Here is a 15,026-nt window from a genome sequence, read left to right as displayed (position 1 = left end):
ATATTTTCTGGACTAGCATCTGTGTGGTTTTCACAATTGTACAACTGCTAAACCCTACCAAAGGCTCAATTAAAATCCATGTAGGCCATGTTCTCTTGTAGAGCAATTGAGGGTCTTGAGACATGAGCTCGTAGTTGGGAGGGTGCTGGGCTCCTTTCACAAGATTGACAATTGATCATCATCTTTTTTACTTTCTACTTGATATAATCGAACCATTGACTGTAATTTACTGGTGTGGTGTGAAGGTCGGTTGTGCGGTGATTTGTCTAAGATGAAACTTCCAATGAGTTTCAGCTGATTACTGTAATTATCGATTTTATTTTCATTTGTGGGTTAATTAATAGTTGCGGTTAAATTACCTTTGCATGAAAGTGGAAAAATGGTGCTCAGACATTTGGTAATCATGCACAATTACCACACGATCACCCTCAGAACAACCCTAATGATTGCAGGGAGACAGATTCTTTTTTGTTTTGAAATTCAGACACTAAATATATTAAATGTAAGGGGCTGAATGTGTGGGAAATTCTTGCATTCATTTTGCACCTCACCAAGCTAAGGGACTTAATGTTGGGCAATGCAACACTTACCCTTCAAGTCACCCAGTATTGGCATTGATGATATTTCAGTTGGTAACAGTAAAGTTAAAAGCAGAGGAAGTTTCACGGGCAGCCCGGTAGCATTGTGGATAGCACAATTTCTTCACAGCTCCAGGGTCCCAGGTTCGATTCCGGCTTGGGTCACTGTCTGTGCGGAGTCTGCACATCCTCCCCGTGTGTGCGTGGGTTTCCTCCAGGTGCTCCGGTTTCCTCCCACAGTCCAAAGATGTGCAGGTTAGGTGGATTGGCCATGATAAATTGCCCTTAGTGTCCAAAATTGCCCTTAGTGTTGGGTAGGGTTACTGGGTTATGTGGATAGGGTGGATGTGTTGATCTTGGGTAGGGTGCTCTTTCCAAGAGCCGGTGCAGACTCGATAGGCCGAATGGCCTCCTTCTGCACTGTAAATTCTATGAAATGAAATTCTATGAAACTCTATGAAACACTGCTCCCCTACCCCAACTTCTGGAGATTTCTCTTGCAACACACTTTTCTATGCTTGGTGTCCTTTAGTACATGTTCAGCGGCGAATTGGTGGAGCTCGATGGGCTGAACGATCTGTTCCTGTTCCTGTGAGTAAGACTGCCAGTAGATTGTGAACTCAGGGAAGTTTTGTGCTGTAGGCTCATGGTTCGAGGTTGCCTAACTCATCCCAAGCAGCTGAGTCGATGCACCGAACCTTTCACACATCGCTCTGGATTGGATGTGAACTGAGTTCCGAGCAAGTGAAAGTCTGTGTTTCAAATCCTTGAACTAGCTTCCTCAATCTCATGCACAAATTTATATTAAATCAAGCAGATTGGGAGGATTTGCTTTTTTGTAAGGATGCACACTACACATGGCATCAAAACTTTCAACATCACACCAATATCTTGCAGCTGATAAAATTTCACACTCCAACCTTGTAGCAGTAAGTATTGTAGTACCACAGGCTTGAAGATCTATGATATACACAAAAAAACATCCAGCTTGTAGCGATAAACAGTCTAGCTTCAATCAATCCATGGTTTTTCACATTGGCATCACTGGCCCGACTCACTAAGCTAATGTCACAGCTGTGGCATCAAAAACTGATGCTTATCCATTCACAGATTCAGAGGACATGCCGAGTTTGTGCTCCTATTTTATTCAGTGGATGCTGAATGTTCAATGGGGAGGCTTGCAATGTGTGCTCGGCTGCAAGTTGCCACTAGAGGACAGTCTGGTCATATTTATTTGATCCCTGCTGTTGGTGCACCAAAGATGCACTGAGGTTTCTCTCATATCTCCAAAGTAAATATGAATTGTTTAGCATTTGTGAAAAGGATCTGTGGAGAGTTCTTACTTCCTGTGTTAAAAGTGGAACGCAAATGTGTAGACTGATGAAATTTCTTTCAAAGAGCACAAGAGGAAAACATCATTGGGAACAAATATAAAATACTATGGCTCTATCGTGCTCAATTGTTCTGTGTCTGATTATAAGAGTCTATATACTATTGATGCTCACTACACTTGATTGGCTAAGCCTGGATGTGGACTGAGAAAAAGTAAACAAACTGCAAAAAGTGCTGGAAGCTGGAGCTGAGGGATGAAACAGATGTTTTAAAGAACTGTGAACAAAATGTGTTGCACACGTAAAAACTAGTGTCATTTCTGCTTAGCTCCGAGATATTAAATGTGCAACAGACACAACAGCACAATCTAATGCAGAAGACCATGCCAACCTAATTGCTAAAAACGTAAAATGTGATTACCAAGATGCCTTAGAATCTTCTGTGATTGATGTGAATATAACACATTTATATAATAACAGTCTCTGAATTAATTCTAGGCCATTGCTAGCTCCCCACATCACACCTTAGTCAGTGAATTGTGACAAGATATGTTCCTCTCCCGGTGGGGGCAAGGAAGAGGACTACAGTAAACAGCTCCAGCTGAAGAGCTGGAGCCGATATAAGGACGATGAGCCAAATGGCCTTCTGTGTGCTGTGATTTCTATGGTCCCATGTATGAATGAGATTTGGAGAGTGAGCAATTTTACACATGCACCTGGAAAACAGTTTCTAAGTACTGGAGATAATTCCATCCAGAATGACAAAAATGATTCCAGTATTCAGAGCTCGAAGGATTAGAACATAGAACAGTACAGCACAGTACAGGCCCTTCTGCCCACGATGTTGTGCCGACCATTTATCCTAATCTAAGATCAACCTAACCTACACCCCTTCAATTTACTGCTGTCCATGTGCCTGTCCAAGAGTCGCTTAAATGTCCCTAATGACTCTGACTCCACCACCTCTGCTGGCCGTGTATTCCGTGCACCCACCACTCTCTGTGTAAAGAACCTACCTCTGACATCTCCCCTATACCTTCCTCCAATCACCTTAAAATTATGTCCCCTCATGACAGCCATTTCCACCCTGGGGAAAAGTCTCTGGCTATCCACTCTATCCATGCCCTTCATCACCTTGTACACCTCTATCAAGTCACCTCTCTTCCTTCTTCGCTCCAGTGAAAAAAGCCTTAGCTCCCTCAACCTTTTTTCATAAGACATGCCCTCCAGTCCAGGCAGCATCCTGGTAAATCTCCACTGCACCCTCTCCAAAGCATCCACACCCTTCCTATAATGAGGCAACCAGAACTGGACACAATATTCCAAGTGTGGTCTAACCAGGGTTTTATAAAGCTGCAGCAAAACCTCGCGGTTCTTAAACTCAATCCCCCTGTTAATGAAAGCCAACAGATCATATGCCTTCTCAACAACCCTATCAACCTGGGTGGCAACTTTGAGGGATCTATGTACGTGGACCCCAAGAACATCTTGCTAGAAGGGAAACAAACAAGTGAGAAAGGACTGATCCAAATAATGGTCCTTTGAATGGGGAGCAGGATGGCATGATAGGTGATGGCCACAAAATTTATAAGTCTCAACTGGGACCACAGACTACAAAACATTTTGTTCACGCATAATGGTTGAAGTTGCATTAACTGCTTAAGAAGGGTTTGATAGATATACCAATAAGGAAGAGACTGCATGATCTAAACAGGATGGATGTTCACATGCAACCAATATTGATAGGCCCTATGCAGTTGGTATCATGGGAATGCCGTTGTGAAATACAACTGACCAGTGTTTGAATGATTGGACTTAAAATCATATTGATGCCATAATAAAGATGTACAGTTAGCCAGTACCTGCTGTGTTTAGAATGTCTCAATGCTTTACAAAGTGGACTCCAAAATGCATGTGAATAAATTCATGTTGAGAATATAAGCATATTCCAAACCTAAGTTCTTAAGGATACTTACTTGGCACAAGATATTGGTTAGATCTGCTGCCTCCTAGCGCCAGGGTCCTGGGTTCGATTCCCAGCCTTGGGTGACTGTGTGGAGTCTGCACGTTCTCCCCGTGTCTACGTGGGTTTCCTCCAGGTGCTCTGGTTTCCTCCCACAGTCCACCGATGTACAGGTACGCCATGATAAATGCGCAGGATTAGGGGGGGTAGGGCAGGGGAATGGGCCTAGGTCGAGTGTTCTTTCGCTGAGTCAATGCAGACTCAATGGGCTGAATGGTCTCCTTCTGCACTGTAGGGATTCTGTGGGTTCTATGGTATACCATGATCAAGAAGGTGGTTCTCCCAGGCTGAGGGTAGCCCTTTGTTCCTCAGGTGTGCTGATTCCTGGGATGTCCCTCAGTGCAAGATACCCGACTGCAGTAGTAGCGAACTGCATTGCGCACTCTCCCGGAGGTATCGACTTCTAGTTCAAAGTTAAACTGAGATCCCTTCTGCCCTCTCTGGTGAATGTAAAAGATCCCCTGGCACTATGGCGAAGAAGACCGGGGTGGGGGGGGGGTTATCACCAAGTCCTGGCCGATATTTATCCCTCAATTGACATCACGAGGAAACAGATTATCTGCTTATTATCACATTGCTGTTCGTGGGAATTTATTGTGCTCACATTGGTGACTGCTTTTGTTACATTGCAACAATAACTACACTTCGGAAATTTTTTTTTGGGCTGTATAGTGCTTCGAGATCCTGTGTAAATGCAAGTCCTCCTTTAAATCTTTTGAAGAACATTTTTGAATGCAGGTTCGAGGAAAAGTACTTTTGGGGAGAAGATGGGTGAAGTGATTGAAAATTCAACTGATTATGTCGATAGCGAGCAGGAACCAGAATCAAGGAAAGTGAATGGGTAGGTGAGGCTGGAGGGCTGGAGAATACTTGCAGACAATATGGAGAAAAAGTGAAAAACATGAAATTGCTTGTAGTTGAGATCCAGTGATGTTTGACCAGGTTAAAAGGACAGGTTTGTGTGGGAGAGGGTTTGAAAAGAAATGTGGATTTCTCAGGCACCTCTCACAACCTCCGAATATCCCACAGCAGTTCACAGCCAATAAAACCCTTTAGAGTGTCATGAGAATGCCGCTTTAAGAAATGTTTGGCTGCTCATATTACTGCAGTGATGTCAGAGTGTGAGTGGAGCTGGGCTGTCTGTCAGCTTTTTACTTTCGTTTTAGACTGTTTGATGCAGGGTGTGTTTTAGTTTTGTTTTCAGTGTTGGAGCTGAAGCCAGACAGAGCAGGTGTACTGTTGATCCCCAAATTTGTTATGGGCCAGGGTTTAGAGAACCCCAAAGTGTATCATGGAGTTCACCTGACCCACAACTTTTAATAGATTGTGGTATGGGGACCCCAAGGCCCACTCTACAGGTGTGGTACAGCAGGAATGGAAAATTATCTTTTAAAAGCAAAACAATGTTTATTCTATGAACTCAAGTTAACCTTTTTGAAATATACAGTGAACATCTTAGCAACCATTAATTCAAATATAACCCCCAGAGAATACAACACTAAGTAATGCTTAATGACTTCCCAAACAACATCCAGAAGACAGATGAAACACCTTTGAACAGAAGCACATTAGGTTTATATTCACTACTGAGAACATTTATAATTCTGAATTGACCAAATGAGCAAGAGATAGTCTTTTGATGGCAGAGCGAACAGCAGTACACCTGCTTGGTATGGCTTCAGCTCCAACACTGAAAACGAAGCTAAAACACACCCTGCAGCAAACAGCTTAAAACAAAAGTAAAAAGCTGACAGACAGCGCAGCTCCACCCACACACTGACATCACTGCAGTAATATGAGCAGCCAGACATTTCTTAAAGCGACATTCTTATGACAAGAGTGAAGTACTGTTGTTTGGTCGGAAATGGAGCAGACAATTTGCGCACAGCAAAATTTCACAAACAGCAATGTGAGAATGACCAGGTAATTTTTTTTTAACCATGTTTCTTCAAGGATAAATATTGACCAGGATATTGTGAACAATTCTCCTGCTCACCTTTGAAATAGTAACATGGGGTCCTTTACAACCACCTGCGATAACAGCTGGGCCCTCAGTTATCATCTCATCTGAAAGACAAAAGATTTTGGGCTGGATTCTTCCGCCACGCCCGCCGCGGGATTGCTACGAGCGAGACGTGGGCAATGCAGAAGTCCATTGACCTTGGGCAGGATACTTTGGTCGCCGGGTGTATGCGGCTGGAGAACTCCGACCTTTGTTTTCAGAGTTCCGGGAAAGTTAAAGTTTACAAAGGGTGTGGTGGGGAAGCTTTTAATAAATATTTGGAGGAAGTCTTTGTTTCTGAGACTAATTGATTCTGGGGCAGGATTCGTGGAGTTCCACGACAACAAAACTGGTGCCGCACCTGGACCGATTCAGCGACTGTTGAGGGGCTAGCACCGGCGCCACATGGAACACAATCGATTCCACTGAGAATCGGTGCGGGATTCGCCGGATCTGTGATTGACACTTGGGAGGCTGATAAGCTGCAGCCACATATACACACTTCATTCTCCAGACACACCCAGCCAATAAGATGGTACTGGTTGCACTGGAGCACGCCCTTCCCACTGATGGGTGGGCTTGGGCCAGATGGCACCGAGGGGTGTGGCCTGTGGGGACACCCATATGACCTGTGGCCCTAAGTTCACATTGGGCAGTCAGTGGCGTGCGCAGCTGCATGGCTGCCTTGCAGGACATGGCAATGGTGTCCTGTGCCCATCCACCTCGACTCCACAGCCCACCTCCTGCCTATCCCCCCGTTACTCGCTCGGCCCTGGCAGAAGTCTCCCAGCCAGCTGCACGAATGTCAGCAAACTATGGCGATTTTGGACACTTTCCGTCCCCACTCTCTCTCTCAGCAGCCACGGTGCCGGTTTCAAGATTTTTAAAAGCACAAGTGAACCTCGCCATCGGGAATTCGCCCTGGTGGAGGCGGAGAATCGCGGTGGCCCTGGGGAACGCCGGGTCAGGCCCGCTGATGATATGCCAAGGGTGTTTACTGTATTTGTGGAGTGGAACGCATTGGCCCCACTGTCAAGACATCAGAGAATTGCGATTTGGTGTGAAACCCACTTCCGCCATGGTTTTAGCGTCAAAATCGTTTCTCCGCTCAATCGGGTTTCCCGCATCAGCCAATGAAGAATCCCACCCATTACTTTTGTTTTTCGTTCTTGGAATGTGGGTCGCTGTAAGGCCAGCATTTGTGGCCATCCCCAATTGCCCTTAAGAAGTGGTGAGCCATCTTCTTGAACTGCTGCAGTCTATGTGGTGTAGGCAGTCCCATTGCTGTTCGGGTGGTACTTTCAGGATTTTGACTGAACAACAGCAAGGTAAAGATGCGATTGTTCCAACTCAGGTTGGCGATTTGAAGAGGAATTGCAGGTGATGAAGTTCCATGAGCTGGATTCTCCGTTTCTGTGGCAAAGTGCCGGCGCGAACGGAGAATCCGCAGGAGGTTCACGACAGGAAAATCGGCGTGAACCCGTCGCCGATTCCGGTTACGGTGAGGGGCTAGCACCAGCGGCGTGTGAAACTACCATGGATGAGTGATGAAGGTAGGGCAGTGGATGTTGTCTATATGGACTTCAGTAAGGCCTTTGACAAGGTCCCTCATGGTAGACTAGTACAAAAGGTGAAGTCACACGGGATCAGGGGTGAGCTGGCAAGGTGGATACAGAACTGGCTAGGTCATAGAAGGCAGAGAGTAGCAATGGAAGGATGCTTTTCTAATTGGAGGGCTGTGACCAGTGGTGTTCCGCAGGGATCAGTGCTGGGACCTTTGCTCTTTGTAGTATATATAAATGATTTGGAGGAAAATGTAACTGGTCTGATTAGTAAGTTTGCAGATGACACAAAGGTTGGTGGAATTGCGGATAGCGATGAGGACTGTCAGAGGATACAGCAGGATTTAGATTGTTTGGAGACTTGGGCGGAGAGATGGCAGATGGAGTTTAATCCGGACAAATGTGAGGTAATGCATTTTGGAAGGTCTAATGCAGGTAGGGAATATACAGTGAATGGTAGAACCCTCAAGAGTATTGAAAGTCAGAGAGATCTAGGAGTACAGGTCCACAGGTCACTGAAAGGGGCAACACAGGTGGAGAAGGTAGTCAAGAAGGCATACAGCATGCTTGCCTTCATTGGCCGGGGCATTGAGTACAAGAATTGGCAAGTCATGTTGCAGCTGTATAGAACCTTAGTTAGGCCACACTTGGAGTATAGTGTTCAATTCTGGTCGCCACACTACCAGAAGGATGTGGAGGCTTGAGAGAGGGTGCAGAAGAGATTTACCAGAATGTTGCCTGGTATGGAGGGCATTAGCTATGAGGAGGGGTTGAATAAACTCGGTTTGTTCTCACTGGAACGACGGAGGTTGAGGGGCGACCTGATAGAGGTCTACAAAATTATGAGGGGCATAGACAGACTGGATAGTCAGAGGCTTTTCCCCAGGGTAGAGGGGTCAATTACTAGGGGGCATAGGTGTAAGGTGAGAGGGGCAAGGTTTAGAGTAGATGTATGAGGCACGTTTTTTACACAGAGGGTAGTGGGTGCCTGGAACTCGCTACCAGACGAGGTGGTGGAAGCAGGGACAATAGTGACATTTAAGGGGCATCTTGACAAATACATGAATAGGATGGGAATAGAGGGATACGGACTCAGGAAGTGCAGAAGATTGTAGTTTAGTCGAGCAGCATGGTCGGCACGGGCTTGGAGGGCCGAAGGGCCTGTTCCTGTGCTGTACATTTCTTTGTTCTTTGTTCTTTGTATCACCTGGGGAATAGCTGGGCCCCGGATCGCGCATGTGCAGGGCTGACGACCTGGAGCGGTCGCGCCGTAAAACATGCGCCGGCCATGTGCGAATGGTATCCCGCTAACAGCGACCCCACAGCACACCCCCTAGCCACCCCCCACCAGTCCCCTCAGCCCTAGCAGAAACCCTCCTGGCCAGCAGCACGGTTCCCAGCCGAGTGTGGCGGCGCTGGACACGTGGTCCATGCTGTCGGGAGCTCGGCCCATTAGGGGTGGAGCATCGTGGGTGGGCCGGCTGATGACACGCCAATGCCGTTGAAACGGCACGCGGCGCGCGTCACGATGGTGCCGGATTGGAGGGGGCAGATCATGGCGAACTGGCATCAAATCGGTGCCGGCCCCGATTCCAGCGTTGGAATCCATTCTCCCCCCAATCACCAATCCCGATTTCGTCGTCGGGCTACGGAGAATCCAGCCCCATGTGTCGCAGGCTATTGTCATCTCAAGTCCTTGTCCTTCTAAGTGGTAGGTGCTGTTAAAAGAGCTTTGGTGAGTTGTTGCAGTGCATCTTATAAATGGTACTTGGCTGCCATAGTGTACTGTTAGCGGAGAGTGTGAATGTTTAAGGTGGTTCGGCTAGGGTACTGATCAAGGAGGCAAGTTTCTTGGATATTGTTGGTGCTATACTCACCAAGGCAAGCAGGAAGTATTCCAGCTCAGTCCTAATTTGTATCTTGCGGATTGTGGGCTGGCTTTAGGGAATTAGGAAGTGAGTTACACAGATTTCCCAGCCTTTGACCTGCCCTTATAATGTTTATGTGGCGGCTGATAGTTGTTTTTCTGGTCAATGCTAACTCCCAGGTTGCTGATAGTAAGGGATTCAGAGGTGGTAATATTGTTGAATGAATGGGTGGGGGGGAGGCTACATGCTATCTTACCGGAAGTGGTCATTGTCTGGCACTGGTGTGGGGCAAATGTTAATTGTCACTTCTCAACCCCAGCCTGAATATTGTCCAGATCCTGTTGCTTGCAGGTATGGGCTGCTTCAGAGTCTGAGGAGTTGCAAATGCTGTTTGGTAAAATCCTGATCCTGGAAATGTCTGGAAGAGGTAAGGGAGCAGGTAAGGAAGAGGATGAAAAAACTGCCGACAAGATTTTGCTTTTAATAACATTTACTTTAACACAAATCAGAATCAAGGTAAATTAAACCTGAATTACCTGACAAATCATTTTTAATTCCAAAAGATAAATTTCACTTTAAATAGTTGATACCACAAAGATACATCTTGCACACCCTTGAGCACCCGTATCACCCTGTGCACATGTGGCACCATGTGCAATCTCACAGACTTTCAAACTTCAGTCTTGGTCCCTGGTCTGTGAGATTTCTCACTTTGCTACTCAATCGATTTGGCCCTAGAGTTGCTTTCACCAGCTGCTGTACTGCATTCGAGGTCCCTGGATTTTGTTAACATCGACAAGGTGCACATCTACGAGCCCCCTCACTTGAATCATGTCAGTCCTGTGGCAAAGCTTTCCAGAGTTCCCTTTCATACAACCCACCAACAATACCTTGTTCACAGGCAGCACGGTGGCACAAGTGGTGAGCACGGCTGCCTCACACGCCGAGGTCCCAGGTCGATCCCGGCTCTGGGTCACTGTCCGTGTGGAGTTTGCACATTCTCCCCGTGTTTGCGTGGGTTTCACCCCCACAACCCAAAAGATGTGCAGGATAGGTGGATTGGTCATGCTAAATTGCTCCTTAATTGGAAAAAATGACTTGGATTTTCTAAATTAAAAAAAAACAATAACTTGTTCACGATAGGGTCCTCTGACACAAACTCTCAGCTGTTTCGCATGCCTGAGCTATTCACACCGCCTTTAGGATTCAGTCCCTTTTAGCTAGCTTGTACATTGCTTCCCCAAGAGCTTGGATGACGGGACCGAATTTATGGTTGCTAAATTTGCTGATGACACAAAGATAGATGGGAAAGTAAGTTGTGAAGAGGACAGAGTCTGCAAAGGTATAACGGTAGGCCACGTGAAGGGACAGAAAATTGGCAAATGGAGTAGAACAGAGGGCGGGATTCTCCGAAATGGAGGCAGAGTGTTCGCGCCGTCGTGATCGCCGTCGAGGTTCACGATGGTGCGAAACGGCCCCTATCCCGACCGATTCAGGGCCTGATAATGGGCTAGGAGCGGGGCCGTGTCATTTACACATGTCAGGCCTTGTCGCCGCGTAAAGGCGGCGCTGCATTCATGATGCGTCCGGCGCCGCATAACTTCCGTCACCCGTGCATGCGTGGTTGCCGTCCTCTCCGAGTCCGCCCTGCAAGAAGATGTCAGACGGCTCTTGCGGGGCTGCGGAAGAAAGGAGGTCCTCCTTCAGAGAGGATGGCCCGACGATCGGTGGGTACCGATCACGGGCCACACCCCATTTGAGGCCCCTCCGGTGCAGGATCCCCCCTCCCCCCCCGCAGGCCGCCCCCCCAGCATTCCCGCGCTGTTCCCGCCGGCAGCGACCAGGTGTGGACGGCGCCGGGGGGAACCCGCCGTTTTGGGCTGGCCGCTCGGCCCAACCGGGCCTGAGAATAGCAGGGGTGCCGGAGAATCGCCATTTTGGGTGTCTGCGGGCGATTCTCCGGCCTGCGCCACGCGGAACTCGACGGGGCCGTTCTCGCCGCTTGGGAGAATCGCGGGAGGGCGTCGCGGGAAAATTTGGCGACCCAGGCGATTCTCCCAACCGGCGCGGGAGCGGAGAATCACGCCCAGTGTTTTTCAATTTTTTTCCCGGGGTTGCACTTTTAGCAGCTGGCTTACCTTTGCGACCTATACCGGTTGACCTTCGCAACCCACGCCGGCCGACCTTCACAACACACCCTTTTCGCTTACCTTTAAGGTGACAGATGAGCCAGCTTGGTCCTCGCGATGTCACTTGTTTTGTCATTTAATGTTACATTTCTGCAAGGGCTGCAGCTGATGATTTAAGTTCTCGTTGCATCCTTTGAAAAAAAAATCAAGAGGTTTGGCCTCAAACTCACCATGTTTCGTCTTCAAATGCTTTTGAAGTTTTGAGGGTTTCAAACTCTCATTTGCCAGTACTTACTTCATATAACACACATGGGCTTTGCATCCTGATTTGCATTGGCACAATTAACAAAGCCATACCTCAAGAAATCATCTTTTTACTGCTTTGTACCGATTTCAGTTTTTTCTTTGTTTAAAATGATGCATCTTCAGTTCTTCACAGTACAGTTGCCCTGCTTGCTTGCAGCTAGAAAATGGAGGAATCTATGTCAGTGTACGTGCCGGGCATTTGACCTGCGCATGACCTGTGCTTCTGGCCAGAAGGCTGCATTGTTCCATTTACAAGCCGGTTTCAGCTGGCATTCTCAATTTAAAAGCTGGTTGCAGCTGTTGGGTGCTCCTCCCGCAATCGGGAACATCGTGACCCTCCCGTCACCCACCCATGACCCACCTGCAGGTTGAAAATCCCTGAGTAGAATGTGAGAAAATTTTACCTTGTTCACTTTGTCAGGAAGAATAATAAAGAGTCATATTATTTGAATGGAGAGAGATTGCAGAACTCTTGAGGTACAGTGGGATCTGAGTGTCCTTGTACATGAATCAGGAAAAGTTAGCATGCAGGTGCAGCAAGTGATTCGGAAAGGAAATGGAGTGTTGTCATTTATTGCAAAAGGGGGAATAGAATATAAAAGTGAGGATGTTTTGCTACATTTGTACAGGGCATTGATGAGAACACATCTGGAGTACTCTGTGCAGTTCAGGGGCTGGATTCTCCGTTTTAGAGAGTAAGTGTGGCGTGTGGTGCTGTTTTACTCCAGGAAAACCCGTGTAAAATGGCCACCGATTTCCTGTTTTGCTGGGGGCTAGCAGGGAGGCAGCGTAGAGCTCGCAGCTCTAGCTGACGATATGGCCCCCAGCACTTCGGGTTCAGAGGCCGTGCATGCGCACGTCAGCGGCCTGCAGCGGCCGCGCCGTGCTCCATGCGTTCTCAGCCCGCGGACCTGGACCGCCAATGTAGTGCCACCCATCGGCCACTGGCGCGCCCCGGACCGCCCGGCCACAGTTCTCCCAGCCCCGAATGAAGCCCCCCTGCCTGGCGATCGGCCCTCCCCTGACTGTGGCGGCCCCTGACTGAGTCCGCAGCCACCACGCCGAGTTAACGAACGGTGTGAGCACACGTAACCCACGCCATCGAATACTAGAGACGGAGCATCACGGGGTGGGCCTTAGGCAATGGCCTGAGGTGGTGAATAATTGGCACGGGATACTCCTAGAGAAGTCCGCTTTTCAGGGGCTGGAGAATTGAAAAAACGGCGCCGAGTATTCTCCACCCCGTCGCCGAACGTGATTTTAGCATCATTGAGTGGAGAATCCTGGTTTCCTTATTTAAGAATGAATATAAGTGCATTAGAAGCAGCCCAAAGACATTTTACTTGACTGATACATGGAATGTGGGGGTGACAGATGGTGGAGGTTGGGTAATCATGTGAGGAAACGTTGGACAGGCTGGACCTGTATCCATTGGAGTTTGGAAGAGTGAGAGGTGAACCTACTGAAATGTATGTGATCCTGAGGGGACTTGACAGGGTGGATTGTGAAAGAATGTTTCCCCTTACAGAATAGATTAGAACTATTAGATATAGTTTATCAATAAGAGGGGCGGGATTCTTCCGTAATCGGCAGGGCGGGGGGTCCCGGCGAGACGGAGTGGCGTGAACCACTCCGGTGTCGGGCCGCCCCAAAGGTGCGGAATCCCCTGCACCTTCAGGGGCTAGGCCCGCCCCGGAGTGGTTTGCGCCCCGCCGGCTGGCGGGAAAGGGGCTTGGCACCACGCCAACTGCACCGAAGGGCCTCCGCCGGCCGGCATCAGTTGGCGCATGTGCGGGAGTGCCAGTGTGTGCTGGCGTCATCCCCGCACATGAGCAGAGGGCTTCGTTTCCGCACCGGGAATGGCAGACTTGTGCAGCCTCTGGTGCAGAAGGATAGAGTGCCCCCACGGCACAGGCCTGCCCGCGGATAAGTGGGCCCCGAACGCGGGCCAGGCCACCGTGGGGGCACCTTCCAGGACCAGATTCCCCTGCGCCCCCCCTAGAACCCCGGAGGCTGCCCGCGCCGCCAGGTCCCGCCGGTAAGGACTTACTCCAATTTACGCCGGCGGGACTGATAAAAGATGGGCATGACTTCGGCCCATTGCGGGACGGCGAATCCGGGCAGCCCCGGGGCCCTTTGAGTCGCGCCAGACCCCGCCATTCTCCGAGGCGGCCTGTGCGACTCACGCGGGCTGATTTTTAGGGGGCCGGAGAAATTGGAGAATGGTGGAGGCGGGATTCACGCCGACCCCCGGCGATTCTCCGACCCGGTTGGGGGGGGGGGGGGGGGGGTGGGGGATGGGGGGGGGGGGCGGGGGGTCGGAGAATCCCGCCTGAGGTCTCTCATTTAAGACTGAGGTGAAAATAATTTTTGTCTCTCAGAGGGTTGTGAGTCTTTGGAACCCTCTTCCCCAGAGAACAGTGGAGGCAGGGCCATTGATTATTTTTCAAGAAGATGTAGATGGATACTTGACTAACAAGGAAGTCAAAAGTTATCCAGAGTTGGTGCAATGTGGAGCTGAGGCCACAATCAGATCAGCCTTGAGCTTTGACAAAGAGTCATCGGACTCGAAACGTTAGCTCTTTTCGGACTCAAAACATTAGCTCTCCCTACAGATGCTGCCAGACCTGCTGAGATTTTCCAGCATTTTCTCTTTCGTTTCAGATTTCAGCATCCGCAGTAATTTGCTTTTATCTTTTAGCCATGAACTTGCTCGGAGCAGGCTCAAAAGGCCAAATGGTCTGTGCTTGCTCTTTTCTTCTTGCTACCAAACAGAAAATTGACCTTTAGATAGAGAGTTTGGCTCACTTCTCTTCACACAAATTTTATTTTCCTCTTTCCATCTGTTGCCTTTTTCTTTACGTCCGCATCTGTACATTAATTTCCTTCACCCTCCCACTCTCCTGCTTGTAGCCGTCCTTTGTATTATGAAAACAGGACTGAACAAAGGTGTTCTACATAACAGTCACCCACTCTGCGTTTGGTCTCTCCAATGTAGAGGAGAACTATTGTGAGTAGCGGATATGGTAGGTTAAATTGAAAGACGGGCACATGTATCTCTGCTTTGCCTGGAAGGAGCGTTTGGGGCACTTCAAAATGAAGAGGGAGGAGATGAAGGGGCGTGTTTTACACCTCCTGTGATTTACATTTTTTAAATTCATTGACGGGATGTGGGCATCACTAGTCAGGCCAGGATTTATTGCCCATCCCTAGTTGCCCTTCAGAAG

Source organism: Scyliorhinus torazame, chromosome 13 (genome assembly GCF_047496885.1).
Source record: "Scyliorhinus torazame isolate Kashiwa2021f chromosome 13, sScyTor2.1, whole genome shotgun sequence".
Lineage (NCBI taxonomy): Eukaryota > Metazoa > Chordata > Chondrichthyes > Carcharhiniformes > Scyliorhinidae > Scyliorhinus > Scyliorhinus torazame.
The sequence above is the reverse complement of the archived record's forward strand: the minus strand, read 5'-3'. Positions refer to the sequence as shown.